The sequence below is a fragment of the Somniosus microcephalus genome, chromosome 14 (assembly GCF_052327205.1).
Source record: "Somniosus microcephalus isolate GS21.2 chromosome 14, FLI_Smic_1.0, whole genome shotgun sequence".
Taxonomy (NCBI): Eukaryota; Metazoa; Chordata; class Chondrichthyes; order Squaliformes; family Somniosidae; genus Somniosus; species Somniosus microcephalus.
Window position 1 is genome coordinate 47,977,829 of NC_141000.1, and position 16,735 is coordinate 47,994,563.

At 52.9% G+C, this 16,735-nt stretch overlaps 1 protein-coding gene across 8 annotated transcripts in view; it reads left to right on the forward strand.

Moving 5' to 3' along the window:
• dmd (dystrophin) overlaps positions 1-16,735 on the forward strand; it is a 2,562,635-nt gene that overhangs the window by 1,776,572 nt on the left and 769,328 nt on the right. The gene's annotated exons all lie outside the window — the stretch shown is intronic.

Consider the following 16,735-nt stretch of genomic DNA (forward strand, 5'->3'; position numbering starts at 1 on the left):
CGGGCTTTGTCGGAGTAGTTGGGGACCCATTGGGAATAGTAAGAAAATAACCCCAGGCACCTTTTCAGGGCTTTGGGAGTGTTGGGCAGGGGCAGCTCCCGTAGGGGGCGCAATCGGTCGGGGTCTGGTCCGATTTCCCCATTCTCCACCACGCTGCCCAGTATGCAGAGGCGCGTGGTGTTGAAAACGCACTTGTCCTCGTTATAGGTGAGGTTGAGTTTTTGTGCGGTTTTCAGGAACCTCTCGAGGTTCGAGTCGTGATCCTGCTGGTTGTGACCGCAGATGGTGACGTTGTCGAGGTAGGGGAAGGTTGCCTGCAAGTGGTGGTCATCGACCATGCGATCCATCTCCCTCTGAAAGACCGAGACCCCATTCGTCACCCCAAAGGGGACTCTGAGGAATTGGTAGAGGCGTCCGTTCGCCTCGAAGGCGGTGTACGGGCGGTCCTCTGGTCTGATAGGGAGCTGGTGGTACGCTGACTTGAGGTCGATGGTGGAGAACACCCGGTATTGGGCGATTTGGTTCACCATTTCTGATATGCGGGGTAGCGGGTAGGCGTCTAGTAGGGTGTACCTGTTGATCGTTTGACTATAGTCGATCACCATCCGTTTCTTCTCGCTACCCCTTACCACTACCACTTGGGCGCGCCACGGGCTGTTGCTGTGTTCAATAATGCGCTCTTTCAGGAGCCTGTCTACCTCGGTCGCGATAAACCGCCTGTCCTCCCAGCTGTACCTCCTGCTTTTGGTCGCTATTGGCCGGCAGTTAGGGGTAAGGTTCGCGAATAGCGAAGGCGGCTTTACCTTCAGGGTAGCCAGACCGCACACTGTGAGGGGCGGCTGGGACCCACCGTACTTGAGCGTGATGCTTTGGTGGTTGCACTGGAAATCCAAACCCAAGATCACGCTCGCACATAGATTCTTCATGATTAATACTTTAAAATTATCATACACAGTTCCGTTAACGCACAATTGTACCGTGCAGTAACCCAGAATGGTCGATGTCTGGGTTTTATCGGCCATAGAGATGGTACCCTGAGCAGGGACCACCTTTAGGGAGAGTTGTTGTGCCAGTTCAGGGTGGATAAAACTCTCCGTGCTTCCACTGTCAATTAAGCATTTAACCCGGCACCCGTTTACCTCGATGTCCACCATTGATTTGGATAGCGGATGCGGCCTGGTCTGGTCCACTGTGACCGATGCCACTGTAGGGCCCTGATCGAGACAAGATGGCGTCCACGCTGTCTGCTCATAAGATGGCGGACCCCACGAGGTCGGGCAAGATGGCGTCCAAGGTGGCCGCTCCCACGGCGCACACGCGGCGGTGGCGGGTTTTCCGGCGGTTGGTTTTCCGGCGGGGTTCCCTCTGCACACCTTCCCGAAGTGCCCCTTCTTACCGCACTTAAAGCAGGTGGTGCCTTTCGCCGGGCACAGGTTTCTGGTGTGCTTTGGCTGCCCGCAGAAGTAGCAGTTGGGTCCTTGACGCGTCGCGGCTGTCGTAGGGCTTCTGGGGGGAGAGCTGGGCCCCGCCGGTGTCGGGCTGCCGGGCGGGGAAGATGCCTTCCAAGATGGCGGCGCCCTCGGCGCACACGTGGCGGCGTGGGCGGCGCGGGCTGAAGAGTAGGCGTCCGAGTTTCTCTGGGCCATCTCCAGGGACCGCGCGGTGTCCGCAGCCTGTTTCAGGTCCAACCCCGTTTTTTCCAGCAGTCTTTGCCGGATGTGAGTGGAGCTGAGGCCTGTGATAAAGGCATCGCGAACAAGCTCGTCGGTGTACACTGCGGCTTTTACATCTCGGCACTTACAGTCCTTGCCAAGCTTTTTCAGGATGCTTAGGAACTCCTCCACCGATTCCCCAGGTCGCTGTGCGCGAGTAGCGAGTAGATGCCTAGCATACACCTCATTCGTAGGCTGCTGGTAATGCGCCTTTAAGGTGTTGCAGGCGGCCAGGTACGTATCGGCGTCTTGGATGAGGGGGTAAACCCGGTGGCTTACCCAATTCCGTAGCATTCCGAGTCTCATCTTCGCAGTGTCCGTAGCGTCTTTGACGGCTGCGGAATTGTCCAGGAAGAATTCCATACAGTCAAACCAGTGTCCGAAGCGTGCTGATGCGTCCGGAGCATGTTGATCCAAATCCAAACGTTCGGGTTTCAGGAGTTGATCCATAGTGTTGAAAATTGAGTTAATAAAATTGATGTGCCTCAATTATTCCGAGACTCGAAGTTAGCAGAACAAAAGTAAGGCTTTTATTAACTCAGAACATAACACGTAAAATAGAGAGATGTCTACCTTCAGGAGGCTGATGCCGGACTGAAGTTAGATTACAAAGGAGCCAGGTATGGGCGGAGCCCTGCACACAACCAGTTCCAGCACATTCCAATGCATAATACATGAGGACTGGGGGAAGGGAAAAGACACAGAAAGCAGGCAGTTAGAAGACACAGAAAACAGGCAGTGATGAATGGAATATATTTCATCACAGTTAGGATCTGGAATGCATGGCTTTCAAAAGGGAATTGGAGAAGTACCTGAAGGAAAAAAAATTGCAGGGCTACAGGGAAAGTGCAGGGAAGTGGGACTAGCTAAAGTACTCTTACAGAGAGCCGGCACAGCCTCGACAGGCTGAATGACCTCCTTCTGTACTGTATCCATTCTATGATTCTATGAGTAGTGAGGCTGCAAGTGTGAAGAGAGAGTAATTAAGGTAAGAGGTAAGATTCTTACCTTAACAACTCTGGTGAGAGCATTGAACTTTTTCCAGCATTGAAGTCATGTCCTTGAAGCCAAGCTCCTGGCATTGACCTCCTCAGTGACCACTTGCCACTGGCAGAGTAGGTGGTGCCTGGAGGACTTTCTGCCCCCCGGGGAAAACAGGATCTCCCTTCTCCTGTCCACTGCCTGCACCAGGGCTTTCAACACTGCCTAAGACAACCTGGGTGCCCTCTCTGGTCCTCTTGCAGCCATTTTTCCACATGTGAACTTTCCCTGCTGTCTGCAGCCACAGTGCACCTCCCCTTTAAAAGGTGCTGGCTGCCTTTAAGTGGTGTCAGTGAAGCCTGATTTCCTGCCCTTCCTCGCCCAACCCCCCCCCCCCCCCCCAACAGTCGTGTAGCCTACCATAGTATAAGTAGCGTGGATGGCACTGGCTGTACGCCTGACCACCTTTTAGAGGGCAAGCCTCTGCCTCCGATAGCAATTGCCTGCTGTTGGTGTTGCCTTTGGAAATTTTGCTGTCATTGGAAATAGAGGCCAGAACCACCTCTTTTGGTGGTGCCCACTGCCTTCAGTGCCATTAATGATGCCAAGTTGACTTTGATGGTTTGACAATGGCTTTGAGGTTGCTGTCGAAAGTCAATGGCCCAGAAATTCGGGTCTCCGCGGATGAGTACGCACGGGGTACTCACCCGTAAACCCAATGGAAGTGCCGGTTCCATGCATGCACTGCGCATGCGCAGGAAACCGGCACTTCCGTTCCCCTGAAAGAAGGGGTTCAGAAGTCGAACACGTGCGCAGGAGAGGCTGCGCGTGCGCATCGAACTTACGTTTCTTTTGCAGGTTTTCCCGGGAGGGTAAGTCTCCAGAAGTTAGACATGTAAAAAGGAGGCGCAAGGCCTGCTTTTTACAAGGTAAGTGGTGAATTAATTAAAATTAAAACATTTTTCCTGCAGGTTTATTATTTTAAAATATTTTTAAAGAAAGGTAAGTTTATTTTTAGCCCCGTTAGAAAATGTAATTAATTTTTTCAAAAATTTAAATTATTGTTTAAAATAGTTATTTCATGTAGTTTAAAGTTTATTTTAAAAATGTGATTTAAAAAAAAATTTTAATTTAAGATTTAGTGATGTTTTGGGGCTTGTAGTATTTATAGGTTTGACAGGTCTTCCTGTCAAACTTATGAATGAAGCATTCCCTGCTACCATTGGCTCTCCATGGCCCACGTGATCCCAGGGGACGCATCGAACTAACTGCGCCCCTGGGATACACAAGCACTGCGCGCCGGCAGTTGGAGGAGGCCCAGGATCGCAATTCCACAGAGGCCCACAGCTCAACGGCCAGCGCGCAAGGTAAATGCAGGTTGGGGGCTTGCACCCGCGGGAAGCCCCGACCTGAATTTCTGGGCCAATATAAGATATTCAGTCAATGCAAAATCCCATTGATTCGTGGGATATGTTCCACTGCACCTTACAGAGTAAACCATAGAATTATTCTGTGATTTGCAATACCGACATTAAAGGGTTAATCTGGCAAAAGTCACAGTGCTAATCCTGACCTCATCTTAAACTTGCAGAATATTGGTAATCATTGCAGATATGAAGCAGAAGTAAGTTGTCTAGAATCTTGCATGTCGTCTTGCCGTATGGTTTTCATACACAATAATTTTTAATTCACACATATACACACAATTATACTCTGATATTCACAAGGATCAGACATGGGGTAGATGGTCCATGTTATTGAAAATCATTGTACCAATCAATACAAACTGATTTGTTTTCCACTGGCTACAACTGCTTCAGAAAGGTATTGATCCCACACTATCCACAGAGTAATGTGATCATGTGTTGGTCCAGTTGAAACAGTGACAGTTTTTTAAAATATAAATGAAGTTTCACTATAATAAAATTTATCTCAAGTTTTAGGATTTACAGACCTATATTTTGCACCAAATTCCATTCCAATAAATTAGATATGAATATTTTAGTGAAAGTCAGTGTGTCAGTTAGTTATGAATTTGTTACATCAGATCTTTAAACAGCTTTACAGGGTTATATTTGTAATATTTGCATATTGAATTATCATTGGCCCGCAGGCATCTGTAAGGGGTCCTGACTCCATCTTGTCCCCACTGTGCTGATGTGAGTAAGATCAGACCTAATGCTTCATAAAAGAGTTTAAACTGTAATACTCCATTGTCCTGCAATTTATTATTTTTGTATAAAGTGTGCAAAACAAGACATGGTGTCAGAATAGGGATTTGAAATGGACATCGTTGGAGCTCCCTTACCTCAAATGAATTGGGAATCTTTGAACTTACATAGAGAATGGTGCAAGTTCAAGCAACACGTGGAGTTAATGTTCTCAGGTCCGTTGAAAAGCAAAGGGGAGGAAGAAAGATGCAGCTACCTACTCCTGTGGATCGGAGAAAAAGTGAGACATTTTTAACACATGGTCTCTCACCGCGGATGAAGCAAAGGTACTGAAAAGTTATTTTGACCGTTTTGAAGCATATGTGATGCCCAAGACACATACGATATTCGCTAGGTACAAGTTTCAGGAAAAAGTACAAGGAGCTAGTGAGTTGTTTGAACAGAAATAACAACAGAAAATGCTGGAAAAACTCAGCAGGTCAGGCAACATCCGTGGAGAGAAATTTGAGTTGACGTTTCGGGTCGAACCCTTCTTCAAAACTGGAAAGAAAAGAAACTGGATCGAAGGCAGGGCTGCGATCGGACAAAAGAATAAAAGAAACAAAAGAAGTAAAAGAGATTAGAAGTTGTTTGAACAGTTTGTGACTGAGTTAAAACTGCTGGTAAATGACTGTGAATATGCAGATAAAGATGAGATGGTCAGAGACCGCATCATGTTTGGAATACATTCAGCTAAAGTGAGAGAGAAACTTTTGAATGTTGGGTCCGGGCTAACGCTGGACAAAGCTATGGACATAGCTAGATCGCACGAGATATCCCAAGCACAGTTGAAAACCATAACCGGCGCCACGAGCAGTTCACGTGAACAGACAGTGCACGCAGTTAATAGACACACACCAAAGAACACCGCCCAGAGAGCGTGTTTCAGAACAGAAAGAACAGAGAGAGTTCTAAAAATGAGTGACACAGACATAAAACGCTTCAAAAACTGTGGATATTGTGGAAACAAGATGCATGGAGAAAAGGAGCAATGCCCTGCCAAAGGAAGGCAATGTGGTAAACGGGACCACTTTGCTAAAGTTTGCAGGACTGTTTTCGGAAAAACAGTACACACAGTGAGTGACAGCCAAATGCCAGATAGAGAGCCAAATGCAGAGGAACTGTTTATTGATTCTGTGTCACAGAAAAAACAGATTTCAGAGACTGAGCAAGCTTTTGCTGATATTGCGATAGGAAAACAGGGCACAGAGCTTAGGTTTAAACTAGACACTGGAGCTCAGGTTAATGTAATTCCTCTGAGTGAGTATCACAGCTTGAAGGATGAGTGTGAACTACAGCCCACCTCACGCAGACTGACCAGCTATGGGGTGAGCAGCTCATTGTAAAAGGCACATGCGTGATGAAATGCAAGTACAAAGAAAGCGACATGATGTTGGACTTTTACATAGTTGACACTCGAGCACCTCCAGTGCTAGGCCTAAAGGCATGTTTAGACATGGACCTCGTCAAGCTAGTACTATCATTAACAGCACCAGTTGAGAAGCAGACAGTCATGGATGAGTTTGCTGACGTTTTCAAAGGAATCAGACTATTCCCAGGTGAATGCACTATTCACCTTGACCCAGCAGCAACCCCTGTGGTTTGCCCACCGAGAAGGATACCCCTTGCTCTACATAGTCGCCTGAATGAGGAGCTGCAGAGCATGGAGAATACAGAAATCATCGTCCGGGAAACAGAACCGACAGAGTGGGTCAACGCGTTAGTAGTGGTTGAGAAACCACGTACAGGCAAGCTCAGAGTCTGTCTCGACCCCAGAGATTTGAACAAGGCTATCAAACGCCCTCACTACCCTCTACCAACGCTAGATGACATCACACCCAAGCTAGTGGGAGCACGTTACTTCAGTGTAATGGACACACGATCAGAATACTGGACTATCAAGCTCACGGAAGAGTCATGTAAGCTAACAACGTTCAACACACCATTTGGACGCTACCGATTTCTGCGTTTACCAGTTGGTCTTATCTCAGCTCAGGATGAATTCCAGTGGAAGATCGACGAAACATATGAAGGCCTCGACGGAGTAGTCGCAATAGTAGACGAGATCCTCATCTATGGCAGGAATAGAGAGGAACATGACAGGAACCTCCGTGCGATGCTGCAAAGATCACGGGAGAAAGGTATCTGGCTCAACCCCGAGAAAAGCATAATTGGATCCACCGAGATCAGTTATTTCGGGCATTGCCTCTGAACTGATGGCATTAAGCCGGATCCAGAGAAAATCTCCGCCATCAAGAAGATGGAGCCGCCTAAGAACCACGCAGAGCTAGAGACAGTACTAGGCATGGTTAACTACATAGCCAAGTTTGCCCCGAGCTGCTCCGAAATCAACGCACCCATGCATCAGTTGCTCAAACAATCCAGTGAGTCCCTGTGGGACAAACATGACACAGCATTTCAGAAAATGAAAGACCTAATCACCAGAGAACCAGGACCAGTTCTTGCCTACTTCGACCCGAACAAAGAGCTCAGACTACAAGTGGACGCGTCAAAGTATGGACTAGGCGCAGTATTACTGCAAGAAGGAAAGCCCATCGGCTACGCTTCCAGATCTCTCACAGACAGTGAAATCAACTATGCTCAAATCGAGAAAGAGCTATATGCAATTCTGTTTGGATGTAAGCGTTTCCACCAGTACGTCTATGGCCGACAAGTCATTGTGGAATCCGAACACAAGCCCCTAGAGTCAATCATGAAACCACTAGCCGCAGCCCCACCAAGGCTGCAGAGAATGATCCTTCAGCTACAGAAGTACAACTTCACAATCATTCACCGTCCAGGCAAAGACATTCCTGTCGCAGACACGCTCTCCAGAAAGTCTCTTAGCTACCAGGACAGCAACCTCAGTGAAGGCATGGATGTGCAGGCGCACATGGTGTACAACAGCTTACCTGTGAGTGACTCAAAACTGAAGGAGATCCGAGCAGGAACAGAGAAAGATGCACAACTCACACTGCTGAGCAAAGTCATACATGAAGGATGGCCTGAGGAAAGGAGGAAATGCCCTCAGAGCATATCTGAATTCTGGAACCACAGAGACGAACTGTCACAAATCAACAGAATCGTCTTCAAAGGGGAGAAAATCATCATTCCTACCAGTCTCCGAGAAGAGATATTGACAAAAATTCATGCTGGACATATGGGCATGGAAAAATGCAAACAAAGAGCACGTGACATTATGTTTTGGCCTAGAATGTGCAAACACATTGAGGACATTATCAGAAAATGTTCCATTTGTCTAGAACGCCGCCCATCAAATGTCAAAGAGCCCATGATACCTCACCGTATCCCAGACAGGCCCTGGCAGGTCACGCATGCAAAACGTGTGCAGAGACCACAACACCAAAAGAGATACGATGACAGGTCAGCTAGACTACTGCCGCCGCTGCACAATGGAGAATCCGTTAGAATCCAGGAGCATGACTACTGGAAGCCAGCAGTCGTCATCCAGCCAGTTGACACGGAGCGATCCTATCATGTCCGCACCCCAGAAGGACAGGTGTACCGCCGCAATCGTAGGCACCTCCTGAACACCAAGGAACAACACCGTCATTCCGACGAGAGGATCAGTTCAACAGAGTGTGATGAACGGAGCAATACACAAAACACATCATACTTACCTGAACCTAAACCTGAACCTGATTTGTTGACCGATTCAGGAGCATGCTCAGTTCCATACCACACAAGGTTGGGACGAGAGGTCAAGCCTAGAGTTATCCTTGACTTGTGAACTGTCAAAGGGTGTAGGCGGACCGCTGCCCTAAAAAAAACTGTACATCGTTATCGAAAGGTTGAGATGTTTTCAGCGCTAGTTAAATGCTGAGTTTACTTATATGTTTATGCTACCGCGAACATTAGGTAGAAGAAAGGTTTAAAAGTAATGAATAACATTTTTCTTTTAAAAGGGGATGTAATATTTGCATATTGAGTTGTCATTGGCCTGCAGGCATCTGTAAGGGGTCCTGACTCCATCGTGTCCCCACTGTGCTGATGTGAGTAAGATCAGACCTAATGCTTCATAAAAGAGTTTAAACTGTAATACTCCATTGTCCTGCAATTTATTATTTTTGTACAAAGTGTGCAAAACAAGGCAATATTCATTATTGCTTTGCTTGTGTGGAGGTTTATAGATATATATTAATTGAAAAAAAACCTTGCATGTATACAAAGCATTGTCTCAAACCACTTAACATGCAATGATACTTTAAAATGCAGTAACTTGTTATGTTGGCAGATGCAGCAGCCATTTTGTTCACATGATCCTACAAATCAGCAGTAAAATGGATGTGCGGTTAATCTGGTATTAATTGAAAGAGGAATGTTGAACAGGACCCGTAAAATTTTTCAATGGGATCTTTACCATCCACCTGAGCTACTGAAATAGCTGGGATCTTAGTGTAACATTTAGAGGGCAGCACTTCTGACAAGGCAGCATTCCCTCAGTGGAGTTTTTGCTTAGTTAATACACTCAAGTCCTGTTGAGGGACTTGAACCCACAATATTCTGAACCAAGGTTGAAAATGCTATCAACTGTGCCAAACTACATGCAACTGAATAGTTAAAGAGTGTCTTTGCAAGCTAAGTGGGTAGCAACAATTACTGTCCCAAAAATGAAAGTTTTACTGCCAGAAACATTTCATTTTATTGAATAAATGAGCACTGTACCACTGATTTACTGAAGTAGCATTGGGGGAATTTTAACTGACAGCAGGATTCAGGCGACCGCCAAATGCTCCTGACCTTGGCAGCATGCAGCACGGGCGATTTTAACTCCCCGGCCTTATCTGCATGCCACCGGTCAGCTGCCTGTGCGAGGTGGGAAGCAGCAACTAGCTGGTGGGTGGGAGCAGAGGTTTAGGCAGCAGGAAGCCAAAGGGCACCAAAGGAAGGCTTGCTGACAAAAAAGTAAGTGGCGGGACGCATTCCTGCTCCTCCTGGCCCCCCAAGGAATATTAACCTTAGATGGCCTCTTCTGGTCCCAGATCCGCTCCGCTCTCTTCACCTCGCAGGAAAGTGAAAGGGAAGCGGCTTCCCTGCTCAAGACAGAACTAGAATTGCAGTCAGTGCCTGCTGACATCATCAGACCCCGATCTGCGTATTTAAGGAAGGACCCCATCGGCTTTAGGTGGGTGCCTTTGTTGGCTGCTGAGAAGAGCAGGTTAAAATGGAAGACGCCGGAATCGGTGCGTGATATCAGCAGTAAGTCACCAGTTGGTTTTAGCTGCTGACCAGCCTAGTTTCTGCTGATCGGGTAGGGTTAAAATTGTGCAGTGCTCCTCAAATTTTCTTATTGTAGAAATCGTCGAATTCCTAACTAATAACTGAAGTCGACTCAGGAGATCAAACAAACAGATCTTTAATCTTCTATCTATTATTATATCTATATATATAAATCGGTACATCTGTCTGTCTGTCTGTCATTCTGTCATTCTGTCTGTCCGGCATTCTGTCTGTCATCGCCTGTGCGTCTGTCGGGCTATGCGCTCGAAAGTTACAGGGCGCACCTACGCGCGCGTTACCTCCAAAGAAAGCTTACGCTTCCGAAACGGTTTTAAGCGTATTTACGTTTCGGCCGGGCTAAAATCGCGCCCGCGGTACCCCAAAAACCTTCAACGTTCCGCTCATTAGCATCTCATTATCCGCTCATTAGCGACAGAGTGACCTCGAGCTCGACCAATCGTACGCCGGGTTGCTGGCGTGTGCTGCCGGGCCAATCGGTGCGTGTGTGGCCGGGCCTTATCGTTCTGAAACGAGGTGAGTCGCCGCCATCTTGATTCCAAACTTTTCCTTTCTTTTTCCCGCTTTCTGCGTCTTTAAAAAAAAAGTTGCTTTTAAAACACATATTGTTTTTAAAAAAAATGATTTAGAAACGAATTAACTTATCTAATCTCATTAATTTTCGTACCTTTCCCCGTTTTTCCAGGTAGGCCTCGAAGCCTCGGCTTCTCCTTCGCACCCACGCCCGAGCTAGGCACCTCCCGGCCCCACTCGAAGGCTGGAGGGCCGAGCCTCAGCCCAGCGCCGCTAGGGTGTGCGCGCAGCAGGAGCTGAGACGCGGCGTCTCTCTCTGGCTCGGCCGGGGGGCGGGGCTTGCTGAGCGTCAAGCGTCACCCTGGCAATCGGCCCCCCGGCCATCTCGCACAGCCGCAATCGGCGGTCTTCACCTCGGGGGGGGGGGGGGGGGGGCGCGACCCTCGGGGGGGGGGGCCGCGACCCTTGGGGGGGGGCCGCGACCCTCGGGGGGGGGGGCCCCCCCCGCGCCCCTCCCCTCCCTCACCCCCCTCCCCTTCCCCCCCCTCCCCTTCCACCCCCTTCCCCTTCCCCCCTCTCCCCCTCCTTCCCCTTCCCCCCTCTCCCCCCTTCCCTTCCCCCCTTCCCTTCCCCTGCCCCTTCCCTTCCCCTCCCCCTTCCCTTCCCCCCTTCCCTTCCCCTGCCCCTTCCCTTTCCCTCCCTCCCCTTTCCTCCCTCCCCCCCTCCCCTTCCCCCCTCCCCCCCTCCCTCCCCTTCCCCCCCCACCCCCCCAGTCGCTCTCTCTCTCTCTTCCAACAACAACATGCCCTCGAAAAAGCCTCGGCACCACCGGGCACTTCAGCTAGTCTATATATATAAATCGGTACATCTGTCTGTCTGTCTGTCATTCTGTCTGTCATCGCCTGTGCGTCTGTCGGGCTATGCGCTCGAAAGTTACAGGGCGCACCTACGCGCGCGTTACCTCCAAAGAAAGCTTACGCTTCCGAGACGGTTTTAAGCGTATTTACGTTTCGGCCGGGCTAAAATCGCGCCCGCGGTATCCCAAAAACCTTCAACATTCCGCTCATTAGCATCTCATTATCCGCTCATTAGCGACAGAGTGACCTCGAACTCGACCAATCGTACGCCGGGTTGCTGGCGTGTGCCGCCGTGCCAATCGGTGCGTGTGTGGCCGGGCCTTATCGTTCTGAACCGAGGTGAGTCGCCGCCATCTTGCTTCCATTCTTTTTCCTGCTTTCTGCGTCTTTCTTTTCAAATATACATTTCCACCAAAATAAAACTGAATTTATTAAATTGTTTTTAAAAAAATCACTCATTTGTAAACCTAACCTGAACATTCTTTTTCCTACCTTTCCCCGTTTTTTTCTTAGGCCTGAAAGCCTGTGCCTGCCTTGGCCAGCCAGGCCCGAGCTAGGTGATTGCGCTTCTGCAAAGCTCCTCACCACCACCCCCCCCGCCGCCACCGTGTCACGTTACCCAGGGCAACGGCGTCAGCCACGAGGGTCAGGGTGCGCGTGCAGCAGGAGCAGGTGAGACGCGGCGTCTCTGTTCCGCGCTCGGCGGGGGGGTTGGGCGGGGCTCGGCCGCCGGCCGTCTCTCAGAGCCGCAATCGGGCTCGGCGGGGGGGGGGGCGGGGCTCGGCCGCCGGCCGTCTCTCAGAGCCGCAATCGGCCTCGGCCGGGGGGGGGGGGCGTGGCTCGGCCGCCGGCCGTCTCTCAGAGCCGCAATCGGGCTCGGCCGGGGGGGGGGGGGGCGGGGCTCGGCCGCCGGCCGTCTCTGAGCCGCAATCGGGCTCGGCCGGGGGGGGGGCGGGGCTCGGAGAGCGGGGATCTCGGCCTGGGCCCCCCCCCACCCCTTCCCCCCCCCTTCCGCCCCCCCTTCCCTCGCCCCCCCCCTTCCCGTTCCCCTTCCCCTTCCCGCCCCCCCCGCCGCCCCCTTCCCCCCCGCCCCACCCTTCCCCCCCCGACCCCCCTTCCCATTCCCGCCCCCTTCTCCCCCCCCTTCCACCCTCCCTTCCCCCCGTCCCTTCCTCCCCCCTCCCTTCCCCCGTCCCTTCCCCCTCCCTTTCCCCCGCCCCTTTCCCCCCCTCCCTTCCCTTCCCCCGCCCTCTCTCCCCGCCCCCTCCCTTCCCCCCCTCCCTTCCCCCCCTCCCTTCCCCCCCTCCCTTCCCCCCTCCCTTCCCTTCACCCCCTTCCCCCGCCCTCCCTTACCCCCGCTCTCTCCCTTCTCCCCACCCGCTCTCTCCCTTCCCCCCACCCGCTCTCTCTCTTCCCCCCCACCCGCTCTCTCTCTTCCCCCCACCCGCTCTCTCTCTTCCCCCCAGTCGCTCTCTCTCTACCCCCCAGTCGCGCTCTCTCTTCCCCGCCAGTCGCGCTCTCTCTCTCTCTCTTCTCCCCCCCCCCCCAAGTCGCGCTCTCTCTCTCTCTTCCAACAACAACAGGCCCTCGAAAAAGCCTCGGCACCGCCGGGCACTTTAGCTAGTATATATATATAAACAGATACATCTGTCTGTCTGTCCTTCGGTGTGCGTCTGTCCGGCTATACACTCGAAAGTTATAGAGCGTACCTACGCGTGCGTTACATCAAAAGAAAGCTTACCATTCCAAAAACAGTCGTAAGCGTATTTACGTTTCGGCCGCACAAAAATTGCGCCCGCAGTATCCAAAAAAACGTTCAAAATTCCGCTCATTAGCATCTCATTATCCGCTCATTAGCTATAGAGTGACGTCGAGGTCGACCAATCGTACGCTGGGTTCCTGGCGCGTGCGGGCGGGCCCTCCAACAGTCGAGTGACGGGACGATTGACCAATCCTACGCTTCGGTGACCTGACGGTCGACCAATCGGTGCGTGTGTGGGCGGGCCTTATCGTTCTGAACCGAGGTGAGTCGCCGCCATCTTGATTCCAAACTTTTCGTTTCTTTTTCCCGCTTTCTGCGTGTTTCTTTTGAAATCTACATTTCCAGCAAAAAAAAAGTTGCTTTTAAAACACACATTGTTTTTTTAAAAAGTTAATTAATTTGTAAATCTTTTCTCTAACCTCTATAATTCTCCTACTTTTCACCGTTTTTCCAGGCCCGGGGCCTAGGCTTCTCCAACTGCCAGCAGTGCAACTCTAGACCCAGGCTCCCGGCCTAGACAGAGACAAACACTGGCAGAGGGGAGAGGGTGTGCTGCCTCAGCTCCATTCCCGGGGTCAGTAGGTGGGGAGGCTTCATAAGCAACTGGGGTAGGTCGCAAGCCCCGAATAATAATCTGAAGATCCTGTGTTTGCAGCTGAGGAAATTTCTTCTGCTGACAGCCCCAGGTTAACGGCAGCCATCTTTGTCAAGGAGGGGGACAAGTTTCAGTGCGACGCCATTTTGATTCAGTGTGTAACAGAGTGCATGCGCGGACATCTTAGTACAGGAACATAGAGTGGGTGGGGCTTCTGTGCTCCCAATCGGGTCCAGGTGACCGAGACAGACAATCGACTGTGTGGGCGGTGCCTAATCTTTCCAACTGAAAAGCAAGCGGCGGCCATTGTTTGTGATACAACACACTGAGAGGTGAGCACCCCTTTTTTAATAAAAAGATTGGTGAGGTTGTAAAGTGTATGTTATAGAAAGATTTACCAAAAATGTTTTATAAGTACAGGAAACTTTGTGCTATCCGGAGGTGAGCTATCCGGCAATCTGGAGCCACCGGCAAAAATCAGCAGCCGTTTTTTATTCTTTTTGTTTGTTTTTTTTTTGCTTTGTTTGAACAGTCAAGCTGTGCAAGGCCTGTAGCTATAGCAACAGCTTTAGCTACAGAGCTTTAGGGCCACATCTGAGTGTTTAGAAGCTGTTGCTAAGCAACAGTGTTTGTTGTCAAATACTCCTCCCCCTTCCCCTTCCCCCACTCCTCCCCCCTTCCCCCTTCCCCTTCCCCACTCCTCCCCCTTCCCTCCCTCCCCCCCTTCCTCCCCCTTCCACCCCCTCCCCCTTCACCCCTTCCATCCCCTCCCCAACCCCCTTCACCTCCCCACCCCCCCTTCCCCTCCCCCCACCACTCCCCTCCCTCTCTCCTCCCCACCTCCTCCACCCCCCTCCACACCCTCCACACCGCCCCTTCCCCCCTCCTCCCCCCCCACCCCCCTCCACACCCCCACCCCCCCTTCCCCCCCACACCCCCTTCCCACCCCCCACATCCCCATCCCCCTTCCCCCCACTCCCTTCCCCACCCCTCCCCACCTTCCTCCCCTTCCCCCCCCCTCCCCTCCCCTCCCCTCCCCACCCCACCTCGCTCTCTCTCTTCCCCCCGTCATTCTCTCTCTTCCCCCCCAGTCGCTCTCTCTCTTCCCCCCCAGTCGCTCTCTCTCTTCCCCCCCAGTCGCTCTCTCTCTTCCCCCCAGTCGCTCTCTCTCTTCCCCCCCAGTCGCTCTCTCTCTTCCCCCCCAGTCGCTCGCTCTCTTCCCCCCCAGTCGCTCGCTCTCTTCCCCCCCAGTCGCTCGCTCTCTTCCCCCCCAGTCGCTCGCTCTCTTCCCCCCCAGTCGCTCGCTCTCTTCCCCCCCAGTCGCTCGCTCTCTTCCCCCCCAGTCGCTCGCTCTCTTCCCCCCCAGTCGCTCGCTCTCTTCCCCCCCAGTCGCTCGCTCTCTTCCCCCCCAGTCGCTCGCTCTCTTCCCCCCAGTCGCTCGCTCTCTTCCCCCCCAGTCGCTCGCTCTCTTCCCCCCCAGTCGCTCGCTCTCTTCCCCCCCAGTCGCTCGCTCTCTTCCCCCCCAGTCGCTCGCTCTCTTCCCCCCAGTCGCTCGCTCTCTTCCCCCCCAGTCGCTCGCTCTCTTCCCCCCCAGTCGCTCGCTCTCTTCCCCCCCCAGTCGCTCGCTCTCTTCCCCCCCAGTCGCTCGCTCTCTTCCCCCCCAGTCGCTCGCTCTCTTCCCCCCCAGTCGCTCGCTCTCTTCCCCCCCAGTCGCTCGCTCTCTTCCCCCCCAGTCGCTCGCTCTCTTCCCCCCCAGTCGCTCGCTCTCTTCCCCCCCAGTCGCTCGCTCTCTTCCCCCCCAGTCGCTCGCTCTCTTCCCCCCCAGTCGCTCGCTCTCTTCCCCCCAGTCGCTCGCTCTCTTCCCCCCCAGTCGCTCGCTCTCTTCCCCCCCAGTCGCTCGCTCTCTTCCCCCCCAGTCGCTCGCTCTCTTCCCCCCAGTCGCTCGCTCTCTTCCCCCCCAGTCGCTCGCTCTCTTCCCCCCCAGTCGCTCGCTCTCTTCTCCCCCCCAGTCGCTCGCTCTCTTCCCCCCCAGTCGCTCGCTCTCTTCCCCCCCAGTCGCTCGCTCTCTTCCCCCCCAGTCGCTCGCTCTCTTCCCCCCCAGTCGCTCGCTCTCTTCCCCCCCAGTCGCTCGCTCTCTTCCCCCCCAGTCGCTCGCTCTCTTCCCCCCCAGTCGCTCGCTCTCTTCCCCCCCAGTCGCTCGCTCTCTTCCCCCCCAGTCGCTCGCTCTCTTCCCCCCCCAGTCGCGCTCTCTCTTCCCCCCCCAGTCGCGCTCTCTCTTCCCCCCCCAGTCGCGCTCTCTCTTCCCCCCCCAGTCGCGCTCTCTCTTCCCCCCCCCAGTCGCGCTCTCTCTTCCCCCCCCAGTCGCGCTCTCTCTTCCCCCCCCAGTCGCGCTCTCTATTCCCCCCCCAGTCGCGCTCTCTATTCCCCCCCCAGTCGCGCTCTCTATTCCCCCCCAGTCGCGCTCTCTATTCCCCCCCCAGTCGCGCTCTCTATTCCCCCCCCGTCGCGCTCTCTCTTCCCCCCCCCAGTCGCGCTCTCTCTTCCCCCCCCCCAGTCGCGCTCTCTCTTCCCCCCCCCAGTCGCGCTCTCTCTTCCCCCCCCCCCGTCGCGCTCTCTCTTCCCCCCCCCCCGTCGCGCTCTCTCTTCCCCCCCCCCCAGTCGCGCTCTCTCTTCCCCCCCCCCCCCAGTCGCGCTCTCTCTTCCCCCCCCCCAGTCGCTCTCTCTCTTCCCCCCCAGTCGCTCTCTCTCTTCCCCCCCAGTCGCTCTCTCTCTTCCCCCCAGTCGCTCTCTCTCTTCCCCCCCCCAGTCGCTCTCTCTCTTCCCCCCCCAGTCGCTCTCTCTCTTCC